The sequence below is a fragment of the Sus scrofa genome, chromosome 4 (assembly GCF_054392235.1).
Source record: "Sus scrofa isolate SSC_HxYL_T2T_F1_AM1 chromosome 4, Sscrofa_HxYL_maternal_Yorkshire_Landrace_v2.0, whole genome shotgun sequence".
NCBI classification, from domain to species: domain Eukaryota; kingdom Metazoa; phylum Chordata; class Mammalia; order Artiodactyla; family Suidae; genus Sus; species Sus scrofa.
In genome coordinates, this window is record NC_139386.1 from 125,317,397 (window position 1) to 125,332,870 (window position 15,474).

Below are 15,474 nucleotides of genomic sequence, written 5' to 3' on the forward strand. Positions count from 1 at the left end.
GCGACCTACACCACAGCTCACGGCAACGCTGGACCCTTAACCCACTGAGCAAGGGCAGGGACTGAACCCGCAACCTCATGGTTCCTAGTCGGATTCGTTAACCACTGTGCCATGACGGGAACTCCAATTTTGTTAATTTTAATGGCTACATAATATTGTATTATATGCGTATGTAGTTATATATTTGCTCGTCTTTTTTTTTAAAGGAATTTCAGTACTTCCCAGTTCTATACCATTATGAACCCTGTTATAGTGAAGCTCCTGTATTTGCAGGCATAGGATAGTTTTGTAGAAGTGAAATTGCCAGTTGAAGCAATGAATACTGACAGATTTTACTCCAGAAATGGTTTACCAGTTTATACTTCACAAAAAAAGTATGAGTGCTATTTCCTTTTCTTCTTTACAGATCTTTCCTATTTAGATATGTGTGTGTATTTAATTTTCTCATCCTCTGATGATCGTATAGCATTTCCCTATGAAAGGAAGGGAAGCTTTTGCCCCTGAATCTGTAGCCCTAGCTCATGTGTCTGTTCTGTATGCCCTCACAGCATATACAATGTCACATTTTATCCTAATTACCGATATCATTACTATTGTATTTCATGCTCTCTCATTCTTGTTTTTTAAAGTCATAATTTCTTGAATTAAATATATCAAGATTAAAAATAATCATTACAACTTGGATTGGCCTTTAGTATGAAGGTTTTTTAAAAAAATTTATTTATTAAAATTTCTTCAAAAATTTATAGTTCTACCTAATAGATGTTCAGGGGAATGGTTGGTGCTTTTATCCAAGTGATCATATTTTTTTTGGTATGTTTGTTATCATTTTATCATTCTGCTGCATCATAGTGAGAAAGCCTGTTTAATAATAGCTTTTTAGAATTGACTGTAAAATATTATTTTTAAATTACTATATTAGGTTATTACTGTTAAATGTCCTAAGAACATTTGAAAGTACAATATATCCCCTAATAATGGGATGTCATGTGGAATTTGATATATATTAATTTAAACTTCTTATTTATGTTGTTTATACTATACTATTAAGTCTCTATTTAAATGGAATTGATCACATGGTGTGTAGGGAAGATGAGCAGTATTTAAATAGATAAAATTTGGGGTGCTGTAATTGCATCGTGAATGTAAGTAGAGGGAAATGAAAGAGAGTGACTAGACAGGGAATTTAGGTGGGAACATTTAAGTTAGGCTGTCATATTTTATCATGTGATCAAACTCAATTTAAAATTTTAGCTCTGTATTTTACTTTATCTGTTAGTATATATTGTAGCTATTTTACTTTTGTTTGCTTATTTAATAAATTTTTGTCTATGCTTTTATCTTTAAAAAGTTTTTGTTTGCTTCTGGCTTGTTTCTTCTAAGTAGTACTATGTGTTTGGATTTAATTACAATTCAAGGTAAAAAACCATTTAAACTTATGATCATAAATGATACATTTGTTAATTGCCTTCTATGTGTTGGCATTAAAATCTTTTTTACCATTTTCTACCTTTTAGTGCATAACCAACTATATTTACCTTTATCTTCTACAATAATTTGGTAGAAAAATTCCTATTATTGAAAAAAAAAAAGGGTACTTCAATAACTGTATTTAAGCTGACATTGCTCTAATTTTAAAAGTCAGTAGTTGATTAGTAGTAAGGACGTCAGTGCCCATATTTTGTTCAATCCATGAGTATTTGCATTGTTTTAAATATCAAATTATTATGGCATCATAGTTTTATTTTTATATATTTTTCCTGGTACACATGTACAGAAGATTCTCTAGAGTGTGTACTGGGTCATAGGGGCTGCAGGGATACACCATTACAAGATAATGTCAAATTCTCCATGCCTTTTAGAATTCCAAAACAATATTTGAGAAGTCCTATAAATCCATGTTGTCTCCCAACGATTATATTGTCAACCTCTTAATTTTAGTTTCTACAGTGCCCTAAAATTATATCTTGATACATTTTTAATTTATCTTTTCACTGGTTACTTATTACTTATGAAGGAAGAATGAGTTTGACCATAATTTTAAGCATAAGGGCACACATGTTTCCTCTTCTGTACCATCCTTTTTACATATCTTTTGCCTATTTTCTGTTGGTTTTTTTTTTTTTATTGGTATTGAAGAGTTCTTTATCACAAATGGAATAATTTGTTGGCTTTATGTGTTGCAAATATCTTCTCTCAGCTTGTGGCTTAGCTTCTCTTTTTATGTTTTGTTGAACAGATGTTCTTAATTTTAATTAGGTTGAATTCATCACCTTTTTATTTTACAGTTAGTGATTTCATTCCTTATTTAAAATTCTGTGAAATTATGGATAAATAGGAAATTTACCCACTAATTGTGCATGAAATGTCATATATCTTTTCAGTTTTTCAATTATAGAAAATATATTTTTTCACAGCTGAGGAGCGTCTTTTTTTTTTTTTTTTTTTTTTTTGCTTCACTTTCTTACTGTTTCTGCATTCTTTGTTGTTCTTAATTCTTTCTGGATCTCCATTATCCATAGTTTGGATTTCCTTAGTTTATTTTACATTTATTCATTTTCAGTGTTTTTGAGAAATAATTTCAAATTGGTCTTTGATATTAGTAGATTTGTTTTTTCATCTAATGTCAGTTTTGTTATCTAATGCATTCAAAGAATAGTTTCATTTCTATTATTGTATTTAAGTTAGTTAAATATATATACAAGCATGTGTATATATATATATATATATGTATGTATGTATGTAATTCTCTTTTTGAAGTCCTTTTCTTTTACTTTTATTTTGTAGTTTTTTCTTGTTTAAGAAGACTAAACATTTTACTTTTCTATTATTAAATATTTTTAGACTATTGCTTTCTATATTTTGATTTTATTGGAAAATGATCCATATAATGTGATTTTTTGCTATAATTTTGTTATCTGTGTCTCAGTTTTAAATGTTTTAGGTAAGGTGTACTTTTACAAAAAATGATCTACCCATGCCCATTTTTTATATCTGTTATTTCATTTGTGTATTTCAATTTCTGGTTTGCCACCTGTATAGCATTACCATTGTGTATCGAGAAGGTTAGTGGTTATAATATATTTTGTTTTTAACTGAAAAATCTATTCTATATTCAGATATTTTATGTTTACTTGAATTTAGTATTTAAATTTTTATTTTGTGTATAATTCCCTTCTATGCGTTTCTTTACATTATAGATACCTGTTTTATTCTTTTAGAAAAGTTCTTAGTCTTGTGTCCCACATTAAGTTAATTTGTTGTCTATACTTTTTTATCTCATACTCTTGACTGAAAATACTTGTACATCTCTTTATAATTGTTTTCTAGCTCTAAGTCATATATTTTAAAATGTGATCTCATAAAAATATTTAGCATTTTTACTGTTTTCCATAATTATGAGAATCTAAGACTATGTTATTTAATCTATCAGAGTAAATTGAGAAAAATATTAAATTGTTACAAATGCTGGTATTAAAATCGAACATATCTTTGTTATTTATATCTTTCTTCTGTTTGCCAATGAGTGGATGTAGCAATGAAGGAAAGGTTTTGTATAGTATACTAAAGAGACAGGAAAGGAAGGAATCCTTGCCCCTGCTGTGTGTTAAAAAGGGCAGTGAGGAGTTCCCACTGTGGTGCAGAAGGTTAAGAATCTGACTGCAGTGGCTTGGGTCTCTGAGGAGGTGCAGGTTTGATCCTGGGCCCAGTGCATTGGATTAAAAGGTCTGGCATTGCTGCAGCTGCAACATAAGTCACAGCTGTGGCTCAGATTCAGTCCCTGGCCTGGGAACCTTCGTATGCCCCAGGTGAAGCCATTAAAAAAAAAAAAAAAAAAAGTGCAGTGAGTGATGTTGCTTGACAAAGAGCATTTTCTTTTAACTTTTTAATTTTTTGGTTTAGAAAGAGAACTGCTAGGCAAGCAGATATAAAGCTGAAGAATAAAACAGAGCTAACAAAAAATAAATTACTTGATATTTTCAAAAACAAAGAATTAAATGGTCCGGGGGGGGGAGTGATTAAATATTACTAGTATAAAATAAGTGTAATTCTAATCAATTAAAATTAGAATAACAGAAAAACAGAAATAATATCAAATGTTAACTATATAGATCATTGTGAATTCATAGAACAGTAGTGTAGCCTGCGTATTGATTCAGAATTAGGAACTACTGTCCCATAATATTTGTTAAATACATTCTGCATTTGAGACTAAAAATTTTGTGGCTATATTCATTAAGCATATATTGCAACTAGTATTAAAACTGTTTTGACAGTAGCGTGATTTGGTAATTCTTAATTGAAGTACTAGACAATAATATCTGTTTTTCTTTCCTAAAGGCCTGGATGTTTAGGGAGGTTTTTGTTGTTGTTGTTGTTGTTGTTGTTGTTTGTATGTTTGTTTGTTTTTTTAATCAGAGCTTATTTTGGTAGACATGTTAGTTTCACCAATACATTAATTTCTGGTTACAGAATATATAGTTTGAGTTTCAAATGTCTCCCATGTAAAATTTTTATTACAGCTAATGTTAGGGAGCACTTGTGAAGCAGCAGAATGGAAGTACTGTCTTTATACTATGTAGAAACTGAAGAAAAGAAGCAATTTACCTACAAAATTCACTTTTAAGTGAACTTCATTTATAAAACCTAAGAATTGTAGTTCTCTCGTTTCCATAATCACTTAAGGGATAGCCATAAAAAACTGAAAAAAATTCACGTTTATTTTTGAAGAAAAACAAAACATACTTGCTATGTTTCTAGATTATTTTAGTGGATTTGAAAACAAAAATACTGTAATTACACTATCTACAAACTGAATAAGATGGAAGCAACTTTCTTATGATTCACATTTAAATAATACACAGTATGAAACATTTTCATATAGATTATAATCCTACCAAACTTTCACTTAACCTCTGTGTAGTCTCTTAATAGTTAAAAAAAAAAAAAAGTGAGAGAAAAAAATCAAGGTTCTTCTAGTAACAGGAGAAAAAAACTCACCTTGCTGTGGTTCTGAATCTTCAGAAGCAGGCTCACAGGAAGGTGGGTTCAACTAGGAAATCGACTTACTTCTATTTTCAGCCTATGTGATTAGAAGACAAAATTCAGTTTTTGGTATATAGACTTTTCTTCTGTTCCGAGGAGGGTGTACTGAGTGAGGGAATTTCTTCCGGGAAGTATATTCTTCAGGAGTTTCATCTTCACTTTGCAAAGCTCGGGAGAGGTTAAGGGTTTTTCTTCTTAATACCTGCCCCTAAGGATCCCTCTGTAACATCTGAACTCTGGCAGAAGGATAGGTAGACTCCGAGCATCAGAGTCTGCACCAGCTATGCCACATCAAGTGGGAGAGTTGAGCCCAAAGAAGTACCAGAGCATCTTCCAGGGCATCAGCAGTTTAGCTCTTATGGAGGACCTGCTCTGTCAGAAGGGAGTTGGTTTGATGGAAAGACCCTGTTCATGTGGCTCTAACTCTGAGCCAGGTCAGGTGTATCTGGTCCATACTGGACTTGAAACTCTGCATCTGTACATCATCTCAGATTGATGCCACTCCTTCCCCAGAGACCTGTTCATCCAGAGCATTCCCAGGTCACCCTCTTTGGTCTCTGATAATACCCCACTTGGAGCATTGAGGATGTTAAAATACTTTTCAGAATATTTAAATTCTTAATAATTTGTCTACTGCATAGGCATTTTGTTTTCTTATGTTATCAGAGTTTCAGCCAACAGAGCTCTCAAACTATTAGCTGAGGTTTGTTTTTGTTTTTGTTTTCCTCATGGGAAGTAACTGTCTTTGATAATAGCCAATGATTTGTTTCAAAATTATTTCTAAAAGACTTCTGGCTATAAATTTATAGATGTCTCTCTCTTCACATGTGTGGCTGATCTTTTCATCTCTGTTGTAAAGTTTCTCCCCTATATTTATGGAATAAATTCACTCTAAATTAGGTATTTTGTGAAAATGCATATTTTTTGGGATTCAGTTCAGAAAAAACTTCAGGTTTCCACTACAGCTTTCGCTCTGTGTGTGTGTGTGTGTGTGTGTGTGTGTGTGTGCATGTTTTCTGAATGAAATAAAATTTTGTCAGTTTGGAAACTTTTGATATAACCTTTAAGTACATAAATTCTCATGTTCAGTTAATTTTGTTGGCATTTGTTTATTTTTACTGAGTTAAATAATTTAGTTGCATCAATTAATTTCTTCAAAATGACTTTTAATTAATCTTCTAAGAGGTCTCAATTTTCTAATATATTCTTTTTTTAAAGTATAGTTGACTTATAATAATATATTAGTTTCAGAGGTACAACATAGTAATTCAATATTTTGTAGATTATACTCTGTACAAAGTTATTAAAAATATTGACTGTATTCCCTGTGCTATACACTTCAATCCTTCTCCCCTCTGGAAACCATTAGTTTGTCTCTGTGTCCATAAATCAGTTTCTGTTTTGTTATATTTGTTCATTTGTTTTAATTTTTAGATTCCACATATAAGTAAAAACATACATTATTTGTCCTTCTCTGTTTGACTTTTTTCACTAACCATACCACACTGTCACAGATGGCAAAATTTCATTCTTTTTTAATGGCTGAGTAATAGTCTAGTGTGTGTGCGTGTTACATTTTTTTCATCCATTTATCTGTTGATGAGCACTTAGGATCTAATGCATTCTTTATATTCAGTTTCAAGTTCTCACCATCTACGTTATCTTCTCCAAGAGTCGTAGCCCAATTTCTCATATTTAGCTGATGTTCACCCAGAGCTTGATCTGACTTTTTTTATCTTTTAGAACTTGCTTCATATACACATCATAGTTTTCTAACATTTCATTTCGTTTACTAAGTTCGTTCCTTTCCCCTTTTCCATTCTTTGGCTCTATGTGAAATCAGCTTTGTGTTTACCTGAAGATTGGAATTTTTATCTAATGCATATTTTAGTGCTATCTGAAGTTGTTCTTAATTCTACTGATGTATTTGAAGACTGTTTTGATTGCAGCTACATGAAATTGGCTGTGTTTTGATGTGTCTTCTAAAGACTGACCCTTTCTTGGAACCTCAGCTCCCAGCTTAACTTGTTCTAAACACGTAGATTTTTATTCTTTTGATTCTTCTCTAAAAGGAACTTTCTAAGTGTTTATAAAATATTTGTAGTTTGTGTATTTCTAATAATTTGTTCTTGACTTTGACTCCTCTTAAAGTAGGTTTTAGTTCTCCAATTCTTAAATTAGATTAATATTCTAATAAATTTGCTCTTCCCTCTAGAATGTTTGCCCAGAATCAAACATTGCAATTAAGAATGTTTTTTCCATCTTTATGATCTCTTATTCTCTTATGGTTATACATGTGTTTTGTGAGGATAAGACATTTGCCTCCATGTAGCCTGATTTATTCTTCTAACTGATTTTTTTTAAAGATAGTTTCATAAAGCAAAGCAGAACTGGAAAATGGAAGAAGACTCTATGCTAATCACTCAACCTTTTACAAGTCCTGTGACTCTTATGTTATCCGATGACATCCTTCATGTCTTCTAATAAAAGTGTATTCTGAAGATAATTGAAGATGATGTGTGAGATATTCTGGAAGAAAAATTAAATGTTAAATAAATTATGGCTGCTAACTTATTTACACAGTTTAGTAGATTTATTAACATTTTTACTCAGATAATTTTCTAGTTTAGACTCCTGTCCTGGTGTAATTCTTCTCATACTTGAATAAGAAAAAAAATCAACCTTGAAGTTGTACTCAGCAATTTTATAAGGATTGCTGCTTATCAGATATGCCCACATTTGACAGCAGAATCTTAATTATTCTTTTCAGAGTGATACACCTAGTTCATAAACTTAAGTGTGACCATGTCCAAGGAGTTTTTTGGCGTCAAAATTTTGAAGATTGTACATGACTAAACTAATATCATAGAAGTTCCTACAGGGTTGAATTAAATATAAATCAATCCTTAATTAATTCAGTAAATGGATATTAAGCACCTACTATCCAGCAAGCACTGGGTTATGCACAAACATTTATATGCAGAGTAATGTTTAGTCAAGTGAGGGGGAGAAACCTGCCAATGAAGGACTATAATGCAAGAGTAATAACCTGACAGACAGATGCCCAAGTGCTAGAAAGCACTTTATGAATCATGTGATAGAATGGGTTTTAGGGAGAGATGTGCCTGGCAGTGATGTTAAGGTGCAAATAGTGCACAGTGGGGCTTTGGGTGTTGTCAGTTGGTTCTAACTAATAAACTGGTAAAGTATTTCTGAGGGAAGTATATGTGACTGGGTCTTGCTAACTTTCAGTGTGCCAGTTTACTAGTTTATAATAAGAAAAGTAACTTCCATGTATCAGAACACTTTCATTGCTATAAACATTATTTCCTACCTGTGTTTGAGCTACTCAGGGTACCAAATCATCATCAGAAATATGTTCTTGATCTAACCTGAGATTTTACCACCAGTGAGAAAGGAACTCCACTGAAAGCCAAATATTAATACTTCATAGTTTAGGTGAAAGGAGTAATGAATGAGGTGATAAATTAGACTGCCTTAAAAATAAGGAAGATACTAATTAGATCTCATCATAACCAATACTTTTCACTACTTTGAATAAGAATATTAAAGAAAGTGCAACAGAAATCATATATATGAGAATTAAACATGTGATAATTTGTGTTTCAAAATTATAACTTGTTAGAGACAGTGTATTTAAAAAATTAAGATATCCTTCTCTATATGGCTCTTTCCTTTGTCAAATATTACTCTTTGCTTTGTCCAATGATTAAAACAGTCACATACTTAAATAAGGAAAAATTTAAAGTTCTGTTCTGCTCTATATTTTACATAAATTGTGTTGTTTTATTGTATTGCATAGACAATTTATGATAAAAGAGGACAATGAATTTTTACTTTTCATTAACAAATTGATAAGGAATCATGGAACTATATGCTCTAAAAGGAAATATATTTAGAGTCATCATTGAGTTGATGTTTAATACATCATGTACAGAACAGATGGTGGAGTTATAGTTAAAAACAATGAAATACAGAAGTCACCTAGCCTGATAGCCTTTGGTAGGCAATTCGCATGATCAAATTAAGTTGGAAAAAATTGGAGACTTAATTCTATAGATGATATTATTGTTAGTTTTATTTTCCCTGTGATGTCATGTATTTCCTGTTTCTTATGGTTGCTCAATATCCCTCATACTATTCCTCTTCTAATTTTTCATTTTATTCAGTTACTCTAGTATTCTGAAGCTGATTTTTTTAGAGTTTTTTTTTTTTTTTCGTAATGCACCCCAGTCATGTGGAAGTTCCTGGGCCAGGGATTGAACCTGTGCTGCAGCTGTGACCTGAACTACAGCTGTGGTAACGCTGGATCCTTAGCCTGCTATGCCACAAGAGAACTTCCTTTAGAGATTTAAAACCAGATCCTGAATTGAAAATCCATTAAATGAAAGAATTCATTTGAAATGAAAGGTCTATTGAATCAAAACATAAAATAGTTCATAAGCACGCATTGTAGAAGTAAATAATGTCCTAATAATGAGTTTTAAACTTCATTTTCGTAGATAAAATTTTAGTTACCCGTATTAATTTACTTCCTTAATTAATACTTACTTTGGAAGTTGAGTAACAGAGAAAACCGGAAATCTTAACCTTCATTTTACTGTTTGTAAAAAAGGTAAAATAATATTCTATACCAGTTGTAATTGTGCGTGATTTTAATCAGGTATTTGGAGACCTATTTCAATTGCCTTCAGTGTTAGCTATTCAAACTCAAAATATTCAGTAAGTTTCCCTTATAACTTGAGAACCAGATGACTCATTTCCCTTAGACAGCTCAGCTTGTGCAGTCTTAGCTGTGGAGAATGAGCTGTCCATTACTCTTTATCACCATTCTCTGCTGAATGCATTTGCTCTTTCTTCCTTTCCATTGCTTGTGTTTGTTTATCTAATTTGGATTATTAGCATGCCATAATGGTCTATAATTTTTCTCTTCAGTCATTTACTTCTCAGGCAGGAAATTTCTTAGTGCTCCTGAGGACAACAACACGTGATTTTTTTGTTCTTGTTAAAAGAAAGTCACAAAATTAAAAATTTGGTTGAGACTCCTGTGAATTCAAACATTGCTGTAGAATATTTGCCCATATTTTTCCTGTAAATATGCATAAAATGTGATAGAACCGATTTTGGTGATAAATGCAAGTATGATGAAAGTTATATTCATCAAGTTTGTTTCTTTAATTTTTAACTATTATAATGCTTTGAGAATTATAAAAGATAATTCTGTTCTTATTTGTGGAATGTTTAAGAGTGTGGTGAAGGTCCTGGTACCACACTTATAAGGTTCAAATCTGAGAGCTGTCGGTTTATATTCAGGAAGTAAATGGCTCTTTAATAGGGTTGCTGTAGGGTTTGAAAGAATTGAGACATATAAAGCACTTAAAATAATGCCTGGTGCAGAGCAGTAATTTGGTAAGAGTTAGCTATTAAAGAAATTTTATAGTGTAGAGAATTTTAGGAAATATGTATAGATAGAGAAAAATGCAATCACTTGAAATCCCAGCCCTCAGAAATAGTCACAGATATTTTGGTGGGTTGTTTCAGTCTCAATTTATACTTCTATGTTTTTATTAAATATAGGGTTATAGCATACATCTTGGTTTGTAACCTCCTTTTAGTTACTTGAAATAACACATGTATTTTCCATGTAATCACGTATCATACTACCTTATTTAAGTGCCTTTAGTACCACAGTAATATGATAATTCATATGCTCGGTGCCCTGGAGCTGAACATGAAGCTTTTTTACAGGTTTTTGGTTTTCTGTTTTTCCTCCTTCAACAATGCCTCAGTTAGTATTGAATAATGGCCATGATTTCACATATTTACATCTTTAAGATTACTTTCTTAAGATATAAAAGAAATGTCTCTCTCACATCTAACTTTCAGCTATTAGTTACAACTTAAAGCAAACTGAAAATGATTACATTTCAAATGTTTGGAAACATGACTCATAATCTCACAATACAGAGAAAAATATCCTTAATCTTTCCTCACTGTTTTCATCTGAAAACTCTTTGATTTTTATTTGAGCTTCTCCAAAACAAACATAGCATTCAAGATGCTGAGCAATGATGATTTACAGAGGGAGATAATATTTACTGTTAATTATATAGCAAAGTTTTCTTTTATAACTGTGACATGAATAACGTTATTTATATCTAATTAGGCATAATTGTATAAATTAGTGATTTCTTATATTATAGATTTACATAAGTACTTTTAAAAGGCAATTTAAATGTGTATTATACACATATATTTTAAATGTTCATGTAATAATGGTGTATGATATTTACATGCTATATACACATAAAAGAAAACATTTTTTAGTGGATATATTGCCTTAATAACATAAAGTATGATTGCATATCACAACCAAGCCTCCTATCTCCTCTATGGTGACACTTCACACAACATTCATTTTTTTTAAAATTTTTTTATTTTCCCACTATACAGCAAGGGGGTCAGGTTATCCTTACATGTATACATTACAATTACATTTTTTTCCCCACCCTTTGTTCTGTTGCAACATGAGTATCTAGACAAAGTTCTCAATGCTACTCAGCAGGATCTCCTTGTAAATCTATTCTAAGTTGTGTCTGATAAGCCCAAGCTCCCGATCCCTCCCACTCCCTCCCTCTCCCATCAGGCAGCCACAAGTCTCTTCTCCAAGTCCATGATTTTCTTTTCTGTGAGGATGTTCATTTGTGCTGGATATTAGATTCCAGTTATAAGTGATATGATATGGTATTTGTCTTTGTCTTTCTGGCTCATTTCACTCAGTATGAGAGTCTCTAGTTCCATCCATGTTGCTGCAAATGGCATTATGTCATTCTTTTTTATGGCTGAGTAGTATTCCATTGTGTATATATACCACCTCTTCCGAATCCAATCATCTGTCGATGGACATTTGGGTTGTTTCCATGTCCTGGCTATTGTGAATAGTGCTGCAGTGAACATGCGGGTGCATGTGTCTCTTTTAAGTAGAGTTTTGTCCGGATAGATGCCCAAGAGTGGGATTGTGGGGTCATATGGAAGTTCTATGTATAGATTTCTAAGGTATCTCCAAACTGTTCTCCATAGTGGCTGTACTAGCTTCCATTCCCACCAGCAGTGCAGGAGGGTTCCCTTTTCTCCACAGCCCCTCCAGCACTTGTTATTTGTGGATTTATTAATGATGGCCATTCTGACTGGTGTGAGGTGGTATCTCATGGTAGTTTTGATTTGCATTTCTCTTATAATCAACGATGTTGAGCATTTTTTCATGTGTTTGCTGGCCATCTGTATATCTTCTTTGGAGAAATGTCTATTCAGGTCTTTTGCCCATTTTTCCATTGATTGATTGGCTTTTTTGCTGTTGGGTTGTATAAGTTGTTTATATACTTTTTTTTTTTTTTTTTTTTTTTTTTTTTTGCTTTTTAGGCCCAAACCCACAGCATATGGAGGTTCCCAGGCTCGGGGTCGAATCAGAGCTGTAGCTGCTAGCCTTTGCCACAGTCACAGCAACACGGGATCTGAGCCGCATCTGCAACCTACACCACAGCTCATGGCAATGCTGGATCCTTAACCCACTGAGCGAGGCCAGGGATCGAAGCTGCAACCTCATGGTTCCTAGTCAGATTCGTTTCCACATGCCACAACGGGAACTCCCACACATCTTCTTAAAGGATGAACTGTTCTGGATTTATTTTATTTTATTTGTGAAATATGACATTTAGGAGAATAGTCACAATCTTTAAAAGTTCTTCAGTACAAATGATTTTTTATTGTTAAATAGATGTCTTAAAGTTTTCCGTTGATATTGAATTTTGAAAAAATATTTTGAACACTGTATTTCCATCTCAGTATACTGTTATCTTCTTTGAGGATCTTACTGTTTATCAATATAAAATAATCTTGTGCTTTTCATTTGCCTGGCCCATCCTTTTATTTAAAATTATCATTTGACATAGATATATATCAAATATCAAATATATAAATATAATTATATCATTATTTTTGATTCTGTGAATGTTTCTTAATAGAGAAGTTTTACCATTTTACATTTATGTTTAATTGGTGTATTTGGACTTGCATTCAAATGTTATCTTAGTCCCCACTCTGGCCTCATCATGTTTATGATATTCCTTTTTCTTCTCCTTTTTTGCTGAAATTTTGTTTTTTCCTCTAGATTAGTAAATCATGTACTATATGTTGGTTCTGTAACTGTTCAATATTAAATGTACAACATATTTGAATTAATTGACTTTGCTATCACAGTCAATAAAGTCCAAGGCCAAAGTCAATAAATGGAGACAGTCTCTCTTGAGCTCCCTCATTTGAACTGATAAATGTAGCATACTTTTATTTCCTGCCTAACAACTTTTTTTTTGTTATTTTGTTAGGATAAGCTTGTGCTTTCAATTTTTTTTTTTAAGTACTATGAAACTTTTAAGAGTAATTTAAAATATTTTCACTAATGGAGTTCCCGTCGTGGCACAGTGGTTAACGAATCCTACTAGGAACCATGGGGTTGCGGGTTCGGTCCCTGCCCTTGCTCAGTGGGTTAACGATCTGGCATTGCCATGAGCTGTGGTGTAGGTCGCAGACGCAGCTCGGATCCCACGTTGCTGTGGCTCTGGCGTAGGCTGGTGGCTACAGCTCCGATTCGACCCCTAGCCTGGGAACCTCTATATGCCGTGGGAGCGGCCCAAGAAAAGGCAAAAAGACAAAAAAAAATAAATAAATAAAATAAAATAAAATAAAATATTTTCACTAAGCTTCATAGGTACATTAAAGACACTTCTGTGACCAGTTGCTTATGATTTTTACACTTTTATTCCTCATTTATCCTTATTATTATACTACATCTTTTTTTTGTACTTAAGTAAAATAGAGTTTTTATTTGAATAATTATTTGAGAAATTTTGTAGAGACTGATTTCTTAGTTTTCAGCAGTCACTGAATCCCAAAAATATTTGGTTATTCTTGGGAGGAAAATAATTTATATTGAGGAAAAATATACAATTCAGTGTCAAACATGTTGTGTGACATAGCTGTGTTCTGAACTCCTAGCTGTAAGTTGGAAGTCCGGCACTGCTTCTAAAGTGAAAGAGCACTGGGAATTAGATATGAAGGTGACTAACTTAAAAATGATGTCTGGGACAGCCATTCATCTCTCCCCTTTTTTGTCTTACTTCCAGAAACTAAAAGATAAATTCTCCCTTGTGCTGTTTTTCAGAAATCTATACTTCTTGATGAATATGTGTGTTACAGAAGTACATGCTGAACTAATATTTTGAGAAATTAAAAAATAGGTAGACAAGAAATAGTCATTTTAAAATGAGAATGGAAAGTATGATATGATTTTCCTATGCTTTTAAGACAATGATGGTAAATATTGCCCTGTGAAGGCTTCAGGTTGTAATTCCAATAAATTGCAAACTCCTTTTCATGGTTTAGCAATATATTTTTTTTCTTTTTCTTTTTTGGTTGCACCCTTGGCATATGGAAGTTCCCAGGCTAGGGATGGAATCTGAGCCAGAGCTGTGTCCTAAACCTCAGCTGCAACAGTTCTTAACCCATTGCGCCTGGTATTGAACCTGTGCCTCCACAGAGACAAGCCAGATCTTTAACCCACAGTGCCACTGCGGGAATCTGAGCAAGATTTTTTATGATCTGGACCCTGTTCTCCTCTCTGGTTTTAACATCTACCATTGTATACTTGACCACACTTGAAGGAACAGTCTTATTTGCTTAGAATTAGCCAACTTCACAGCCATCTCAGCGTCTTCCCAATTCATTTTCCTCTATCGTGACCTTGGAAATTAGGCCTTTACTGGCTATTTTGTTTGTACTAGGTTCACGTCTCCTTCATTGTCGCATCACCCTCTCTTTTCTTTCCTTAATGCATTTTACAGCATGTGAGGCAGAGTTCAGTGCTGACATTTGAAGTGTGCATTTTACCATATTTTAAATAGATATTTTTAGTATATACTTGTATGCTTTCTCTCTCCTTCATTAAAATTAAGCTTTAGGAGGACAGAGAGCTAGAATATTTAGAATAAACTCTAAAAGTATTATTATTTCTAGTAAAGCCCTAAAAAGAAAATTCATACAAATGATTTATGTATGCAAATATTATGGACTGTCTATTTCAGAGTATTGCTCACTCAATTTCTTTTTAGGGAAAGACGTGGCTGTCATTTAATCTAGTTTATTATACTAAACAAGGTCAGCCTGATTGTATGCTATGATAAATATTTAGAAAATCAAGTTTACATTTCCAACTTCTCTAAGGAAATACAACTTTTCATGCGGCCAATATCATATTGTTCACTGGGGATTGTCAGAAGGCTCCATAAATAATGTATTTGGGGAAGACAATGAAATTACTCAAATCCACGTATAATGGCACATGGGTGTCTTTTT

General features: G+C 32.8%; 1 protein-coding gene and 1 long non-coding RNA gene across 3 annotated transcripts in view; both read left to right on the forward strand.

Annotated features, from left to right (window-relative positions):
* The window catches only part of DPYD (dihydropyrimidine dehydrogenase), a 783,111-nt gene that overhangs the window by 77,121 nt on the left and 690,516 nt on the right, over nucleotides 1–15,474 (forward strand).
* On the forward strand, nucleotides 250–3,967 carry LOC146404232 (uncharacterized). The gene is made up of 2 exons (XR_014844688.1): nucleotides 250–1,139; nucleotides 1,191–3,967. It is a non-coding gene; the product is annotated as an uncharacterized LOC146404232 (long non-coding RNA).